An 8,101-nucleotide genomic window follows, 5' to 3' on the forward strand; every position below is an offset into this window, starting at 1 on the left:
ATTGTAATGAAGTTGGGAATGAGAGTGTGCACTAAGTGAGGTATATCATGTGAAGTGGAAATACTACAACTACTACTACTAAAGATCACATCAATCTTTACCTTCATTTTGAGTCTTCATTTTCTATGCTATCATGTAACACTAGCTTCATAAAGAGTCTGGAAGCCTTGCTTCCTTTTTACATGAAGGGATACTTTAGATTCAGAATCAATTATTCTCTGATGTTTTGAAAAAATTCTTTGATGAATCAATCTGTTTCTTAGTTTTTCCCCAGTGGTTGTATATTTACTGCTGCTTTACTGTTGATATCACTTAATTATCCATTTTTTATTTATTTATTTATTTATTTATTTATTTATTTCATATTGGTATAATTTTGGTACGTGGTTGAAACAGGATATCTGTTTATTTCATGTAGATTTTCCAATGTAGTTGCCTTGAGGCCTTTAATGTCGGTAGGCCCAAAATATGCGTGTGCACTCATATCTTCTTATTAGGCTGTACAGTTAGCTTGGGTACTTCACATGTTGGCAAATAGGCCACTATAAATGCAGACAAATCTTTAAGATCCCATTTCTTCTGGGTTAGAATGATCCTCATTAGGTTGCATAACAAATTCTGACATAAATGTTAGGAAAGGGACACTATTATACACTGCTTCTGGGAATGAAAACCAGAGCAGCCACTTAGGAAAACAGTCTAGATTTTTCTAAAAATAAAAAAAAACTAAAATTTGCATATATGCTACAGTATTTAGCCATTTATCCACAGATTGTCTTCTGACCTACAATTCGCTGTGTACACCCAGGCCCATCTGCATAGGCTGAACAAAATAGAGTTCAGAATTACCCATTTCTTTAGGGATTCTAGTTAAAATAATAGAATTGTTACAATTATCATGAGGACCAGGTTTCTTTGGTATATTCTGAGGTTCAAGCTGTGCTGTTATGACTGTGACACGTTAAAAGGCATCCCAGTTCTGCAAGAAGGTGAGAGCTAAGGAAAACAGATGCAGAATTAGGAGTCTGTCTTTAAAGCACAGGGTTCTGCACATGTTCACTTTTCTTTTTTTTTTTTTTTTTTTTTTTTTGGTTCTTTTTTTCGGAGCTGGGGACCGAACCCAGGGCCTTGCGCTTCCTAGGTAAGCGCTCTACCACTGAGCTAAATCCCCAGCCCCACATGTTCACTTTTCAAATGACAGGGCTATGTGTTTCTCCTTACTGAAATTTTGTTTTTCTTTTAGAAAGCAAAAAAGACAAAGAAAACAGAAAAAAAGTCACAATCTAATAGAATCTGCTATATGTAGGGATTAAACATATTAGCGAGTAACTCTATGTCACCAATGATGCATCTGTGTAGACTCAAAGAAAGAAATAAAACATTTTCCCTTACAGTCATTTGCTAAGACCACATCAGGATTTCAATTCTCTACTTCATGCTCCCTTTGTTCTGTTAGGGACAAACAGAAACACACTCAGACAAACACACAGGGAAAAATTTGTAAGAGAGCTTCAGAATGGATTAAGGTGATAAGAATTGCCTTGTATAAAGCTCAAGTCTGAGTGGATCAAGGACTTCCACATAGAACTAATAGAAGAAAAAGTGGGGAAGCATCTTGAACACATGGGCATTGGGGAAAATTTCCTGAACAAAATACCAGTGGCTTATGCTCTAAGATCAAGAATTGACAAATGGGATTTCATAAAACTGCAAAGCTTCTGTAAGACAAAGGACACTGTCATTAGGACAAAATGGCAACCAACAGATTGGGAAAAGATCTTTACCAATCTTACATCCAATTGAGGGCTAATATCCAAAATATACAAAGAACACAAGAAGTTAAACTCCAGAGAGCCAAATAATCCTATTAAAAAATAGGCTAGCCTTCCTCTACTCAGGGATAAACAGGCTGAGAAAGAAATTAGGGACAAAACACACTTCACAAAAGTCAGAAGTAATATAAAATATCTTGTTATAACTCTAAGGAAACAAGTGAAAGATCTCCCATGCTCATGGATTGGCAGGATTAATATAGTAAAAATGGCCATTTTGCCAAAAGCAATCTACAGAGTCAATGTAATCCCCATCAAAATTCCAATTCAATTCTTCTAAGTCTCTAGACTCAGAAAGAGCAATTTGCAAATTCATTTGGAATAACAAAAAACCCAGGGGAGCAAAAACTATTCTCAACAATAAAAGAACTTCTGGGGGAGTTACCATCCCTGACCTCAAGTAGTATTACAGAGCAATAGTGATAAAAACTGTATGGTATTGGTACAAAAACAGGCAGATAGAGCAATAAAATAGAATTGAATATCAAGAAATGAACTCACACACCTCTGGTCACTTGATCTTTGACATAGGAGCTAAAAACATCCAGTGTAAAAAGGGTAGCATTTTAAACAAATGGTGTTGGTTCAATTGGAGGTCAGGATGTAGAAGAATGCAAATTGACCCATTCTTAGCTCTTTGTACAAAGCTCAAGTCCAAGTGGATCAAGGACCTCCATATAAAACCAGATATACTGAAATGAATGAAAGAGAAAGTGGCGAAGAGCCTTAAACATATCGGCCCAGGGGAAATTTTCCCAAACAGAACACCAATAGCTTATGCTCTAAGATCAAGAATTGTCAAATGGGGCAAAGCAATTCTACGAGGCAAAGGACACTGTCAATAGGATAAAACCACAACCAACAGAAACAATCTTTACCTATCTTACATCTGAGAGGGCTAATATCCAATATACACAAAGAACTTAACGTTAGACTCCAGAGAAAAAAATAACCCTATTTAAATGAGGTACAAAGCTAAACAAAGAATTCTCAACTGAGAAATATTGAATGGTTGAGAAGCACCTAAAGAAATGTTCAACGTCCTTAGTCATCACAGAAATGCAAATCAAAACAACCCTGAGAGTCCACCTCATACCAGTAAGAATGGCTTAGATCAAAAACTCAGGTGACAGTAGATGCTGGCGAGGGTGTGGAGAAAGAAAAACACTCCCTGGTGGGATTGCAAGCTGGTACATCCACTCTTGAAATCAGTCTGTCAGTTCCTCAGAAAATTGGATATAGTACTACCTGAGGACCCAGCTATACCACTCCTGGGCATATACCCAAAAGATGTTCCAACATATAACAAGGACACATGCTTCACTATGTTCATAGCAGCCTTATTTATATTAGCCAGAATCTGTAAAGAACCCAGATGTCCTTCAACAGAGGAATGGATACAGAAAATGTGGTACATTTACACAGTGGAGTACTACTCAGCTATTAAAATCAACGACTTCATTAAATTCTTAGGCAAATGGATGGAACTAGAAAATATTTTCCTGAATGAGGTAACCCAATCACAAAAGAACACACATGATATGTACTCAATGATAAGTGGATATTAGCCCAAAAGTTCAGCATACCCATGATACAATCCACAGACCACATGAAGCTCGAGGATGGCCTAAATGTAGATGCTTCAGTCCTTCTTAAAAGGGGGACCAAAAGTATCCATAGGAGGAAATATGGAGACAAAGTGTGACACAGAGACTGGAACGACCATCCAGAGACTGTCACACATTAGGATCCATCACACATACAATCACCAAACTCAGTCACTATTGGGAATACCAAGAGGTGCATGCACACAGGAGCCTGATATAGCTGTCTCCTGAAAGGGTCAGTCAGAGCCTGACAAATATAGAGGCAGATGCTCACAGCCAACCATTTGACTGAGAACAACGTCCCCAATGGAGGAGTTAGAGAAAGACCTGAGGTAGCTGAGGGGGTTTGCACCTCCAGAGGAAGAACAACTATATCAACCAACCAGACACCCCAGAGCTCCAAGGGACTAAACCATCAACTAAAGAGAACTCATGGAGTGACCCATGGCTCCAGCAGCATACCGAGCAGAGTCTGGGCCTTGTCAGGCATCAGTGGGAGGAGAGGGCCTTGGTCTTGTGAAGGTTTCATGCCCCACTGGAGGGGAATGTTAGGACAAGGAAGAGGGAGGGAGTGAATGGGTTGGTGGGGTAGTACCCTCTTGGAGGCAGGGGTTGTGGGGATGGGATGGGGGATTTCCAGAGGGGAAACTGGGAAAGGGGATAATGTTTCAAATGTAAATAAAGAAATTATCCAATAAAAGAAAAAAATTAAATTTTTTATTTAATAATTTTACATGTCCTGGATATTTTATGTATTTAAATTTCAAATGTTATTCCCTTTCCCCCTTCTGCCATACCAGCTTCCCGTCCACCTGCTTCTATGAGGATGCTCCCATTTCCACGTACCCAATTCAACCTCAACACCCTGGCATTAACCTATATTGGGAAAATGAGCCTTCCCAGGACCAAGGGTTTTTCCTCTTATTGATGCTAGACAATGCCGTCCTCTGCTACCTATGTGGCTGGAGTCATTGGGTCCCTCCATGTGTGCTCGTTGGTTGGTGGTTTAGTTCCTGGGAGCTCTGGTGGTGTTTGGTTAGTTGAGATTGTTGTTCTTCCTATGATGTTGCAAATTCCTTCAGCTCCTTCAGTCTTTTCTCTAACTCTCTAGCTGCAACCATCCTCGTCTGTATCGGTAGAGTTCTGGCAGAGCCTCTCAGGAGATACCCATTTTCACTGTTAAAACATTAAAATATGGTGTCTGCAATAATATGTTCTCTTTAAAGCCACATTGAACTTGGTATGAGTATTATGTGTGTTATATCCTTGACTTTATCTGGACATTTAGACCTTGTAACTATCAAATACTTCTGTTGTTATTATACTTCATTGTTTTATTTACTATAAAGTGTATTTTTTGTAGCCTATGAAAATGCATGGCAGATCAACAAAAAAAAAAAAAAAAGACAGCTTCAGGCCGGCACAGATTGAGACTCAAACCAATGGATAAAGGACAGAAGACACAGAGTAAAATCTGGGTATTTGCTTGGTTAAATGATTCCGAGGGGGAAGTGCTCCTAAATTTTTCCTCAATAATCATATCTTCTGTTGATTGGGATTAATTTCTAAGGGAATTAAGTCACAAATTTAATCAGTATGCATACATATATACTTATGTAACCACATTTAATAAAAAGAGAGTCCATGGATTTGAAAGAAAGTAAAAAGAAATATATGGGAAAGTTTGGAAGGAAGAAAGGAACAAGAGAAATGGTGTAATTAACACAAGGATCTGACAAACATATAAACCTATCATTGTATACATCACATGCTTCATAGAAATTAGATATTTTAATGAAACAATCATGACAATATAACAAAGGTTTAATGTGTGGGTTTTTTTTTTTTTATTAACTTGATTATTTCTTATATACATTTCGAGTGTTATTCCCTTTCCCGGTTTCCGGGCAAACTTCCCCCTCCCCCCTCCCCTTCCTTATGGGTGTTCCCCTCCCCATCCTCCCCCCATTGCCGCCCTCCCCCCAACAGTCTAGTTCACTGGGGGTTCAGTCTTAGCAGGACCCAGGGCTTCCCCTTCCACTGGTGCTCTTACTAGGATATTCATTGCTACCTATGAGGTCAGAGTCCAGGGTCAGTCCATGTATAGTCTTTAGGTAGTGGCTTAGTCCCTGGAAGCTCTGGTTGCTTGGCATTGTTGTACATGTGGGGTCTCGAGCCCCTTCAAGCTCTTCCAGTTCTTTCTCTCATTCCTTCAACGGGGGTCCTATTCTCAATTCAGTGGCTTGCTGCTGGCATACGCCTCTGTGTTTGCTGTATTCTGGCTGTGTCTCTCGGGAGAGATCTACATCCGGCTCCTGTCGGCCTGCACTTCTTTGCTTCATCCATCTTGTCTAATTGGATGGCTGTATATGCATGGGCCACATGTGCATGCATATATGGTTATAGTTTGATGTTCTTGTGGAACTCCTAACAGTGGGAATGCTGTTCCTCACTGATTCTTTTGTCTGCTCCTGTGACATGTTCTCTGGGTTGTTTTGTCCAGTCTTAATATGAGTGTATGTTCCTAGTCTTATTATAGCTTGTTATGCCATTTTTAGTTGATAAGCCTTGGAGGTCTGCTCTTTTCTGAAAAAAAAAAACTGAGGAGGAGGAGTAGATATAAGGTAGAGGGAATGTACTTGGTAGAGAGTAGAAGGAATGGATGGTGGGGAATCTTTGGTCAAGATGTAGTTTATGACGAATAATAAATCAATTAATTAAATAAATAAATAATCCAGAAGAACTATTTCTGTTGATTTTAGCACTCCCTGTATCACATCTATTAAGAGAGAAAAGGGTGTTTTTAAAAATCTAGGTTTAAGAGATGGCACTTGAGATCTGCACAATGCAGACATGGTTTTAGCATAGCTAGCCTAACAGACTGCTGCCTGGTATACATCAGTTTTTATTGTTACTAATGGTTTCTTCTGTAGTACTGGGTGTCAATCATAGAGTGCCACAGATGCTAGACAAGTGCTTTACAACCCAGCTACTTCTCTATTCCTGGTAGCCATTGTTGAAGTCTTTGCCCCAAATACAACATGGCTGGCTCTTAGCATTAACAATGGAAACACCAGCCTATGTATACCAAGAGACTCACTGGAATCAGGAGAAAGCAGAGAACATATAGAGAAGGTAGACTATCCTCTCCCATACAATTGCCAGATGATGAGAGCACAAAGTAGAAATGGGGAAATTTTCCAGGAAGAAGGCATGCAACTGAGATTTGAAGTGGCAATTTTCTGTTCTGCAAATGGTATAGGTATGGGAATGGTATAGGCTTATATTTCTAAAGCCTGCTTTAATATTTGTATTTAAATGCTTTAACCTCCTCCCTTCTAGCCCACCAGGGGTAGTGAAAAGGAAAGGTTAATAGGACAAAGGAGGGTGTGGACCTGTTTGGAAATAGTTCTTTGGAAGGAATCCAATCTGCTTGTCAGGATACCAGCAGTTCTGTTCACATGAATCAGCAGCAGTACTTTGATCCTCTCTCAGTTCAATTCAATTCAATTCAATTCAATTCAATTCAATTCAATCCATGAATCAGAAACAGTAGAAGAAACGGAGAGGCTTGGTATAGTCCTCAGTCCCAGGAAGTAGCTAGATGACACTGGAACACTATCAGAAGTTCATTGGTGCATTTCTCTCTATGAAGTTATGATAATCAATGACTAGCAAAAATATGGAAAGGCAAACAGATACCACACAGCATCATCACCTAAGACCAACATCAGCAAAGCCCAACAAAGCCCAACAAAGAGGGGTAGGTGAACCAGTACCACACAGTATAGTCCACATATGTTGGGCTATATTTATAACCTTTCCAAATATCACATGCCCTCTCAAGTGCATACTCTAGTAAAATATTGCATGCCCTTTTGCCAGGCTGCTTCCAGAAAACACCACTTCTTTCCTCAGCAAAATATCCTCCCATGTGTCTGATTCAGCAAAACATTTCTCCCATAAGACAGTTTCCAGAAAAAAAATCACATGACACAAATGAGACTCCAACAAAACCAGAATTTTTCCCTTGAGAATGAGGTGGGGTGTAAAGCTAGAGAGATGTCTCTATGGTTAAGAAGAGTTATTTTTCTTCCTAAAAGACGTGGATTTGATTCCACACACTCAAACAGTAGCTCACAGTTTCCTATAATACCAGCTCCATGAATCTGAAGCTCAGTATTGCCATCGAAGTGCCACAGGTATGCGTATGGTGGACAAAGACATATAAAGACAAAACACTCATGCACATAATTTTTTAGAAGAAAATTAGAAGAATGATTGAGGCAAGTATAATAACAGAAAGGACAAGAAACTCAAGAGTGTTAAACTAACTTATTCCTCCTTTTGTCTTTTTTCTTTACTGGCTGGCCTCTCATTTCCTTGAAAATCAGAAAGTCGTGACTGAGGAGAGGGCTTCATGGGTAAGATGATTAAGGACATTTGGAATAAGAATCAAATAATCCATGCCAGCCTGCCTGTAAATTCAGAGAAAAAGGATCCCAGAGAAAACTGAATTACATACAAAATGTTTGATTCGGAGACTATGTGCTGGTTTGAATGAGATTAGCCTACTTTTGGCTCATGTATTTTGATATTTTATTTCTAGTATGGTTAGCTGTCTTGGAAGGATTTGGAAGTGTGTCCTTGTTGGAAAAGTTA

This window comes from Rattus norvegicus, chromosome 1 (genome assembly GCF_036323735.1).
Source record: "Rattus norvegicus strain BN/NHsdMcwi chromosome 1, GRCr8, whole genome shotgun sequence".
In the NCBI taxonomy this organism is placed as follows: Eukaryota; Metazoa; Chordata; class Mammalia; order Rodentia; family Muridae; genus Rattus; species Rattus norvegicus.